An 11,575-nucleotide genomic window follows, 5' to 3' on the forward strand; every position below is an offset into this window, starting at 1 on the left:
CATATTGGTACAGAGTGGGGCAGATGGCACACAATGCTGCCACCAGGCTGCTGGTGAGGGCACCTGGCTGAGAACCTGCGACACCATTGCTAAAGCATCTGCATTGGCTGCCCATCTGCTACTGAGCCAGGTTCAAGGGGCCTGTATTAATCTGCAAAGCCCTGAACGACTGAGGTCCAGGGTATCTCAGGAACCACCTGAACCATTACATCCTAGCTTGATCCTGTGGAACGCTCTGCCAATACAGATTCGGCAGGTGTCCTCTGTGCCAGCTTTTAAATGCCTGCTGAAAAAAATTCTATTCCATCAGGCTTGTGCCGGCGATGGAGAACAAACCTTTCCACAATAGTTACCTGGTTTTAACTTTTTTATATGATTTTTATTGCGTGGTTTTCATGTACAGTTGTTGTAAACCACTCCAATACCTTTTTGAAAAAACAAATTAGCGTTATGTTGTTGTTGTTGTTTAGTTGTTTTGTCGTGTCTGACTTTTGTGACTACATGGACCAGAGCACGCCAGGCACTCCTGTCTTCCACTGCCTCCTGCAGTTTGGTCAAACTCATGCTGGTAGCTTTGAGAACACTGTCCAACCATCTTGTCCTCTGTCGTCCCCTTCTCCTTGTGCCCTCCATCTTTCCCAACATCAGGGTCTTTTCCAGGGAGTCTTCTCTTCTCATGAAGTGGCCAAAGTATTGGAGCCTCAGCTTCAGGACCTGTCCTTCCAGTGAGCATTCAGGGCTGATATCCTTCCGAATGGATAGGTTTGATCTTCTTGCAGTCCATGGGACTCTCAAGAGTCTCCTCCAGCACCATAATTCAAAAGCATCAATTCTTCGGCGACCAGCCTTCTTTATGGTCCAGCTCTCACTTCCATACATCACTACTGGGGAAACCATAGCTTTAACTATACGGACCTTTGTCGGCAAGGTGATGTCTCTGCTTATATAAATATATAAATAAATGTGCCTCTCTGTTAGCCCGTTTGTTAGCTTCATCACACTCAACAGCAGCCCTCTAATGCCCTCGCTGTATTATATTCTGCCCAGAGTGGCTGGGGCAACCCATTCAGATGGGCAGAGGCACAAGGAATAAATGATGATGATGATGATGATGATGATGATGATGATGGGGAACCTCCAACCTGCAGACCAACCTTGGCCTAGGAGGTTGCCCAATTTGGCCTACAAGGCTGTTTCCCCCAAACCAAGTCCACCTGACCATCAGCTGACATCACTGGGCCCTGAAACCTCAGAGTCTTGAATGTTCCTGACTTTGCAACTGTTAGGGATTGATTAGCTGCTTGTGCGTAAAATCGTGCTCCCTCAGAGTTTGTGCGACCCCACAAACCTCAGTGTGTGACGGAGCTCCTCAGACATGTCTGCTCTAGTCACTAGTAGTGTCCGACAGTGGCTGTCTGCGGAAGCGTTTCCAGCAAAGGAGCTCCTTAACGGAAACGCGTCTCCTGGACTCACGGCGTGACAGTTTCCGGCGAGGTGTAGGTCTCCCTATGTGAGACTCAGATACCTCCCCACTGTTTTCGCTGGAAGCGTCCCTGAGCCCTCCCTCCTGCTCACATTCCCTCAGAGAATCACTCCTCCCCCTGCTGGTGCCTGCTTCAGCTGTTGAGTCTCTTTCTTCCTCCCTGAGCCCCTCCACCACCTGATGCTCCGATGGCAGTTCCCTGACATCCACCTCCCCTCCAGGGCCCCCCTCACCCCCTCCCATTACCTCCCCTCTGGGAGGTGAAGGGCTAAAACCCCGAAAAGAATCTTCCTCATCTTCAGACGTCTCGAACAACTCCCTCCATCGATCGTCGTCCTGGCTCGCTGAATCCTCTTCCTCTTCAGAATCTGGGAACCCCTCCAACTCCTCTTCCTCATCGGTGGTGGCAAAGTATTCCCTTCGGAACCTCGCTACAGGCTGAGGTTTACGTGGGAACCTCTGATGAAAAGTCTCTATTAAAACTTCGTCATTGACATCCTCTGCCCTAACCCAGGTGTTTTCCGACTCCGGTTCCCCTTCCCACATTACCAAATACTCTACTTGATCTCCCTTCCACCTGGAATCAAGGATCTCCGCTACATGGTAGCTGTGTTCCTTCTCCTCCATTGCTGGTCCCCTAGTGACCCTCCCTTCACCGTCTCCTCTATACGGTGACAGCAACGACCTGTGAAAAACTGGGTGCAGCTTCATGTGGTTCGGTAACCGGAGTCTGAAAGCCACTGGGTTGACCTGCTGCATGACTTCAAACGGACCCAGCCTTTTGGGTCTTAACTTCTTACAACCTCCTTTGAATGGCAACCCTTGGGTTGACAGCCACACCTGGTCCCCCACCCTAATGCTTTCACCTTCTCTTCTGTTTTTGTCTGCCTGCCTCTTATATTCCTCCTTAGCCCTGTTTAAGTTGAGTTGGAGCTGGCGATGAATCGCTTCCATTTCTTCAACGAACTGTTCTGCAGCTGGAACGCTCCAGTTCTCCCCTTCCCCCCCTGGGAAGGCTCTGGGATGGCACCCGTGATTAGCCAAAAAGGGGCTCATCCCCGTGGACACGTTCTCTGCATTGTTGTAGGCAAATTCTGCCAACGCCAGCTTCTCCACCCAATCATTCTCTCTGTCATTAACGTAACACCTCAAATATTGCTGGAGAACCCCATTTGCTCTTTCCGCCTGCCCGTTGGTTTCTGGATGACGGGCCGTTGAGAAATTAACCTCTACATGCAGTAAGCTCATGAGCTTCCTCCAGAACCTGGAAGTAAATTGTTTTCCCCGGTCTGAAACCACCCTCAAGGGGGCGCCATGCAGCCGAAACACATTCTCTACAAACAATTTGGCTGTTTCTTCTGCTGTGACCGCATGTGAGCAGGCTATAAAGTGGGCCATTTTAGTTAACAGGTCTACCACCACCATGATGGCTGTTTTCCCTCTAGACCTTGGCAGATCAGTCATGAAATCTATTGCCACTGCTTCCCACGGTCTTTCAGGTGTGGGCAGTGGTTCTAATAAACCAGCCGGCGCCCGCCTCTCCCCCTTGGCTCTTTGGCATTGTTCACACCCTCTCACATACTCCCGCACATCTTCCCTGACCTTGGGCCACCAAAATTCCCTAGTAACCAGCCACATGGTCTTGTGTTGCCCAAAATGCCCTGCTGTGGGACTATCGTGCAACTGCTTGAGTACCTTCTCCCTCAATTCCCCTTCGGGTATATATAACGCTCCCTTGTAATACAATGCCCCATTTCTCTCCTCAAAACCACCGGGTTTGTCTTCCTCCCTCCTGAGACCCCTGAGTTTGTCCTGGGCGTATGCATCAAGCACCGTACCCTCTACCAATTCCCTTTGTCCCACCAAAGTCGCCCCACACACCCAGCGATCCTCTGGGATGATATGGGTTTCTTCAGGTGCTCCCTCCCCCTCCAAATATTCAGGTTTGCGTGAGAGAGCGTCCGCCCTAACATTCTCTGGGCCTGGCACGTAACAAATCTCAAAGTTAAATTTGGAGAACTCCTGGGCCCATCTCAACTGCCTTTGGTTGAGCACTCGCGCAGTTCTCCAATACTCTAGATTTTTATGGTCCGTGCACACTTGCACCTTATGTTGTGCACCAATTAGCAGATGCCTCCATCTCCGGAACGCCTCATGAATCGCAAGAAGTTCTCGGTCGTACACCGTGTAGTTCCTCTCGGATTTGTTCAGCTTTCGCGAAAAGAAGGCACACGGTCGCCACTCTGACTCCTCCTTTCCCGGCTGCAGAAGAAGCACCGCCCCTATGGCTCTGTCAGATGCGTCTGTTTCGACCCTTAGCTTCCTTTGTAAATCCACATGCAGAAGTTGTTCTTCAGAGGCGAAGGCCCTTTTCAGCTCCTCAAACGCTCGCTCTGCCTCCGCCGTCCATACAAACTTCTTTTTACTGCTGAGACAGTCAGTAATGGGCGCCGTCAGATGGGCGAAGTTGCGGATGAACTTACGATAAAAGTTTCCAAACCCTAGGAACCTCTGCACATCCTTCTTAGTTTTTGGTGTTTTCCAGTCCAGCACCGCCTGCACCTTGCCGGGATCCATGGCCAATCCCTTGTCTGACAGGCGGTACCCCAGGAATTCCACCTCCTTGGTATGAAACTGACACTTCTCCAGTTTCACCCACAGCCTGTTGGCTTGCAGTCTCCTCAACACTTCTCTGACGTCTCTCACATGTTGCTCCTCATTCTCCGAATACACCAACACATCATCTAGGAAAGCAACGCAATTCTTGTAGAGCAAAGGGCCCAGTACATGGTTCATAAAAGATTGAAAGCACGCGGAGCCTGCTTGTAATCCAAATGGCATAACGAGATATTCAAATGCCCCCAAAGGGGTAAACATGGTGGTTTTCCATTCATCTCCTTTCCTTATGCGTATCAGGTTGTACGCCCCCCTTAGATCCAGCTTTGTAAAAATCTTTCCCTTCCGCACCCTGGTCAAAATATCATCAATCCTGGGCATAGGGAACACCACTGGTTCAGTCACTGCGTTCAACCTCCTAAAGTCACATACAAGTCTCGGCTTGTCCGTTTTTTTTTGTCCACAAAAAACACTGGGCTACCCCCCGCTGCTTTGGACTCTCTGATGAAACCTCTCTTCAGGTTCTTGTCAATAAACTCTCGCAACTCCTGCATTTCCCTGTCTGACATGGCATACAACTTGCCCACAGGAAGCTGTGCTCCAGGGAGTAAATTGATCTGGCAATCAAAGGGCCTATGCGGGGGTAGTTGGTCAGCTTCCTTCTCGCTGAACACGTCGCTGAGATCTGCATACTGTGGTGGTACCTTCACCTTCTCCATTACTTCAGTCCCTGCTAGGGTGGCTTGGGCCCCTGCTGAACCCTTTTCCCCTTTGCAGTGTTCTAAGCAATGTGCTGAACCAAAGGACACCACTCTTTGATGCCAGCCAACCAGCGGATCATGTAGAGCTAGCCAGCTCATTCCCAAAATAATGGGAGCGCCTCCCAAGGTGGCCACATTAAACGCTATCAGTTCTGTGTGCCTTGCCACCCTCATGATCATTGGGACCGTCTGCAAGCTGACTCCTCCTCCCAACAACTCCCTGCCATCGATCGTGGTCACCTGCAGGGGGTTGCTTAAAGGGATAGTCTGTATCTGGTGTTCAGCAGCAAACTCCTTGCTCATAAAATTGCAGGAGCTGCCTGAGTCCAATAGCGCCTTTATTTTTAGGGGGTGTCCATTTTGCAGCTCTAGCAACACTTCAATCACTAGAGCAGGTCGAGGAGCTTCTGGCACGGGCACTTTCACTGCTCTTTGGCCTGGCTGCAGTGCCCCGATTGTGGCAACCAGGCGTTGGCTTTTACCTGCTCCGTCTCCCCCTGCTCTTCCCCCTCAACAGCTCCCACCATCCCTTGCCATTCCTTCCTCTGGGGGCAGACTCTGGCAAAGTGGCCTGGCTGTTGGCAGAGATAGCATTTCCGGGCGCCCTTTCCCTCCTTCTTAGCCCCCTCGCTGGGTTTTGAAAATGCGCGCGCGCGCGCTGTCCCGATTTCCATCGGCTCTGCCGGCGGGAAAGCTGGCTCAGGAATGTCTGGAATGCGGAACTCCTTCCAACGTTCCCCTCTCCCTTCCCGCCTCTCCAAGGCTCTTGCCTCCTGACGCGCTCCTATGGTCAGCGCAGATTTGGTCAGCTGATCCATAGACCCCGCCCTGGGGCTCCGTGACAGCTCGTCTTTCACAGCCGACGAAAGACCTTCTTCAAATAGCATCTGAATGGGTGCCGCCGATAAATCCCAACCCAGTCTGTGAACCAGCATGGTAAACTCAGTCCAGTACTCACGGACAGATCGGCTTCCCTGCTTGCAAGCCATTAGCTGTCTGCGCACCACCCCTTCCTCAATATCGCTGGAAAACATGATATCCATTGCACGAAAGAACTTCATCGTGTCCTTTAGTACGTCATTGTGCGTTGCCATCAGGGGTCGAACCCAGTCTCTCGCCCCCCTCTCAAGATGCCCAATCACGAAAGCAACTCGTGATTCCTCATCAGGGAATTCATCAAACTGCACATTAAGTGCATATTGCATCTCTGTCCTAAAGGCATGGTAATCCTTGGGGTCCCCCCCAAACTTCTGCACCAATCCTGGTACCTTTCTGGGGAACTGAGTGGCTCTCCCCTTCTTGTCTGCATCCTGAGCCCTTCTCTCCTCCAGCCTCGCCGTCTGCAGAGCCAGTTGGACCTCCAACGCTCGGTATCTATCTTCCAAGCTTGGACCAGCCCCAACCCCAGCTCCTCCGGTTCCGGTTGGTTCGCTCATGATGCTTTCTCTTGCACAGGCAGCGTACAAAGACTGTCGGACTGCTGTTAGGGATTGATTAGCTGCTTGTGCGTAAAATCGTGCTCCCTCAGAGTTTGTGCGACCCCACAAACCTCAGTGTGTGACGGAGCTCCTCAGACATGTCTGCTCTAGTCACTAGTAGTGTCCGACAGTGGCTGTCTGCGGAAGCGTTTCCAGCAAAGGAGCTCCTTAACGGAAACGCGTCTCCTGGACTCACGGCGTGACAGTTTCCGGCGAGGTGTAGGTCTCCCTATGTGAGACTCAGATACCTCCCCACTGTTTTCGCTGGAAGCGTCCCTGAGCCCTCCCTCCTGCTCACATTCCCTCAGAGAATCACTCCTCCCCCTGCTGGTGCCTGCTTCAGCTGTTGAGTCTCTTTCTTCCTCCCTGAGCCCCTCCACCACCTGATGCTCCGATGGCAGTTCCCTGACAGCAACCCTAGAGACCGACGGTCTGGCTTGGGATACAGCCTCCTAGATTCCTTTTGATGGCAGAGATACTAACCAGCCAGAAAGATGATAACCGGGGGTTGGGGGGAGAGATCAAAGAAAGAGGAAGCATCACCATTTATCTATATATATATATATATATATATATATATATATATATATATATATATATATATATGCTTTCGTAGATTTTCACGGGTACAGGAATGTAGGTTTTGGTGTCTTCGGGTGTCTTCCCGTGTAAGAGTTGGGGTGTCTAGGCGACGTTTCGACGAGGTCTCACTCGTCATCTTCAGGCTGGTGCTTTCGGCTTCTTGTTACTAAGCCGAAAGCACCAGCCTGAAGATGACGAGTGAGACCTCGTCGAAACGTCGCCTAGACACCCCAACTCTTACACGGGAAGACACCCGAAGACACCAAAACCTACATATATATATATATATATATATATATGTAGGTTTTGGTGTCTTCGGGTGTCTTCCCGTGTAAGAGTTGGGGTGTCTAGGCGACGTTTCGACGAGGTCTCACTCGTCATCTTCAGGCTGGTGCTTTCGGCTTCTTGTTACTGGAACAGAGCAGGATCTCAGTGTTTGAGTTCCTATAAATACTGTTGAGGGGGTGTGGTGCAGAGAAGAAGTTCCCAGGTTATTGTGCCTTTTCTTCTTTTGTTCCTTAATTACTTGGGGGATATCTTGAGTGATATCTTGAGTGATATTCTGAGTACCACTTAGGTGGGTCATTAAGTGTGGATTAGTTGCTATAGCTTTCGTGTCTTGACCTTTTGAGCTTGTGAAGAGATTTTTCTGAGAAGATGGCTGTACTGCACTGAGTTGTGCTCTGGCTTGGCTTCGTGTATAGGGGCGAGCTGTGGTTTTGTGCCCTGTGCCAGCCAGATCTGTGTAGGGATTGCAGGGGGGTGCAGCATCCGGAGGTGCCACTATGGTTTGGCTACCGGATGGAGTCTGTAATTTATCTGTGGAGAGGGTCTGGGTTTGGGTCTGGTGTGGTTGATAGGTGATGGCGTTCTGTGTGCCTCTGGTCCTGGTGTCGGTTTTTGTGGGGAGGGCTAATTTCCAGATGTCAGGCAGGCGGGACGTGTCGTCACGCTTGTTCATGTTGTGAGGGTGTTTCTCTATCTCGATGGCTTCCATGATTATTCTCTTGTGGTGATGTTCCATGTTAAAGAGCAATTTGGAATCTGCAAAATTAATTTCGTGTCCTGTTTCTTTCATGTGTTGGAAAAGAGAGGAGGTTTTTTCTTCTTTTTTGACGGCATTCTTGTGTTCTGCGATACGTGCATTTATTCGTCTGTTTGTTTGTCCAATGTACGTGGCTGGGCAGACTTTGCAGGGTATTTCATAGACCCCTTGGTTTTCCAACTGGATTTCCTCAGAAACCCCAAAGATAAAATCCAGTTGGAAAACCAAGGGGTCTATGAAATACCCTGCAAAGTCTGCCCAGCCACGTACATTGGACAAACAAACAGACGAATAAATGCACGTATCGCAGAACACAAGAATGCCGTCAAAAAAGAAGAAAAAACCTCCTCTCTTTTCCAACACATGAAAGAAACAGGACACGAAATTAATTTTGCAGATTCCAAATTGCTCTTTAACATGGAACATCACCACAAGAGAATAATCATGGAAGCCATCGAGATAGAGAAACACCCTCACAACATGAACAAGCGTGACGACACGTCCCGCCTGCCTGACATCTGGAAATTAGCCCTCCCCACAAAAACCGACACCAGGACCAGAGGCACACAGAACGCCATCACCTATCAACCACACCAGACCCAAACCCAGACCCTCTCCACAGATAAATTACAGACTCCATCCGGTAGCCAAACCATAGTGGCACCTCCGGATGCTGCACCCCCCTGCAATCCCTACACAGATCTGGCTGGCACAGGGCACAAAACCACAGCTCGCCCCTATACACGAAGCCAAGCCAGAGCACAACTCAGTGCAGTACAGCCATCTTCTCAGAAAAATCTCTTCACAAGCTCAAAAGGTCAAGACACGAAAGCTATAGCAACTAATCCACACTCAATGACCCACCTAAGTGGTACTCAGAATATCACTCAAGATATCACTCAAGATATCCCCCAAGTAATTAAGGAACAAAAGAAGAAAAGGCACAATAACCTGGGAACTTCTTCTCTGCACCACACCCCCTCAACAGTATTTATAGGAACTCAAACACTGAGATCCTGCTCTGTTCCAGTAACAAGAAGCCGAAAGCACCAGCCTGAAGATGACGAGTGAGACCTCGTCGAAACGTCGCCTAGACACCCCAACTCTTACACGGGAAGACACCCGAAGACACCAAAACCTACATTCCTGTACCCGTGAAAATCTACGAAAGCATATATATATATATATATATATATATATATATATATATTAATTTTTACATAACGTTTCCAAAAAACATACAATGTATTTTCTTATCTTATACAATGTTTTGGACTTCCATCAACCACATCTAAAGATTTTTCATTCTTTCTAACTTAATCTGCATTTCATTAGTTTCACTATTACTTTTAATAGTCCTTCACTAATAATTCTCTTCATGCTCTTCTCTGCAATATTTCACATAACCCTCCTTACAAAACTTCTTGTAATCCTACTAGCGTAATCTGTTGGTTACAATTGCTTTTCAAATAATTCACGTATTTACTCCAGTCCTCTGAGAATCTCTGATCCCGCAGGTTTCGGATCCTTCCTGTCATCTTATCTAATCCTGCATAGTCCATTAATTTCGTCTGCCATTCTTCTTTTGTGGATAATTCTTCTTGCTTCCATTTCTTAAACTTATGAAGCATCACCATTTATCAGTCAAATTTAACAAGGCTGTCAAGATCCCAATCTGAAAGTCTCAAATGTGCAATGGCAGATACTTTGTCAATCTGTCTGCCTTGCATGCCTACGCACAAACACACAGAAGCTTCTTGTAATTTCCTCCCAACCTTCTCGGACTTTGCAGACAGGTAAGGTCACCTCCGCAGTTCCTGCAACAGCTTGAACCTACTTTCTCTCTGATGCAGAAGAGTCTTCTAATGATTTTGCATTTGATGGACTTTGTGAGCTCAGCACTCCCTGGAAGGCTTCCTGCTGAGCTGGACAGGCTGCCGGCCTCTCTGGAAAGAAGCAGAGAGAAGAAAGAGCCAGGCAGCCTTGATTTCCATCCCTCCTGTCTTTCTTAGCATCTCTTTCCTCTGCTGGTGGAGAAGATATGAAAGCATTTCCACCGAGGCCTTCCTGCTGTAGATGTAGACACACGCAGATGTGGTACACTTTCAGCTCTGGGGGAAGAGGAGATTTGGTATAAAAAGAAAGCTCTTTATGCTTTTTTCCTCCAGAGCTGCCCTCAAGAAAACTACATTCTGTGCTGAATCCAAACAGAAAAGAGTCCAAAACTGACCAGGCATTGGCCACGCAGAGATGATGGTTAGCCAAAACAAGGTTTGGGCATAAGAATTTTTAATGGAAGTTTGTTTTGCTTGTTTAAAAATTACAATTTTTGAAGATGCAATTTTTTAAAAAAGGAAAATTAAAAGAGACTTTCCTGGAGTCTGCAGGAGGTTTGGAAGCCCTATTAGGAGTTCAAGATAATGTTGCTTTCAGTTTCACGTTTTCCCCAAACGTCAGTTCAGTTTGCCACATTTCTGCATCAGTTTGCAATCATTATTTTTTTTGCAAAACTCCATGTGAAAATTTGTCAGCACTTCTCCTAATATGTTCTTTGTTTGCAATATTTATAGCCTAGCTTTTTCTCCAAGAGCTACAGGTGGTGTACATGGCTCTTCATTTGAGTCACACAACAACCCTGTGAGGTGGGTCAGTCTGAGAGGCAGTGACTGGGACAAGCACAAGGCAGAATGTGTCCTTCAGACAGATTCCTCAGACTTAAAAACTTGTCTACATTCCTGGGGGACAATCACAGGAACACTGAAAGTGTGTTGGTTTTCTTTTAGCTTTCTACAATAGCACATTTGTAGCACATTAGGCAAACATGGTACAATAATTACATTTAGATAGCAGTGGGTGTTAGGATATTTCTGTTCCACCTTAAAAGGGAGCAGGCTTTGTAAGTCACAGAGTCTGCGCATGTCCTGTTCACAGGATGTTTTATGTTTGCTGTTCCTTTCGATTTCGTCAGTCGGTCAGAGACACTGGCTCAGAACGGTCATGTTTTCCTTTGTTCTGTTCAACGCTAAATAAACTGTAAATATGCTCTTCTGCGGTGCAAGCTTTCTGGCTGTGTTTTCTGCTGAAAGAGGGTGCACCAGCCTAGGAATGTGGCAATCTATTTCTAAGGCTTTGTGCCCCTAATTGCTGATACTGCGTAGCTGCGTGACTACGGGAGGCCGATGGATCGTCCGGCAGCCGGCTTGGGGGCTCAGATGGACGTTATCTCCCTGGCAGTATCCCAACAGTGGGCTGGGCATGTCTCTTTCTTAACAAAAAGCAGCCAATGGGAGTGGGAGGAGAGAGAGCAAGTTGTTTCAGATTGAGACATATCTCCTCCAAAACTGCTGCTGACCTGATCCAGATCAGGGGCCCCACAGCTGCCTTTTCTTGAGAAAGAATCATGCCCAGTCCTAAGCTTGCTATTTTTAAACACAGGGGCAGACAATCTAGTGCCCTCCAGATGTCCTGGACTACAACTCCCATCACCCCTGATTTTTGGCCAAGCTAGCAAGGGCTTATGGCAGTTGTATTCTGGATCAACTGTAGATGACCAGGTTGCCTGCCTTTGCCCTTCATCTGAGCAACATGTGCCCTCTCTTGGAGCTCTCCA

The sequence above is a fragment of the Podarcis bocagei genome (genome assembly GCF_964188305.1).
Source record: "Podarcis bocagei genome assembly, chromosome: 5".
Lineage (NCBI taxonomy): Eukaryota > Metazoa > Chordata > Lepidosauria > Squamata > Lacertidae > Podarcis > Podarcis bocagei.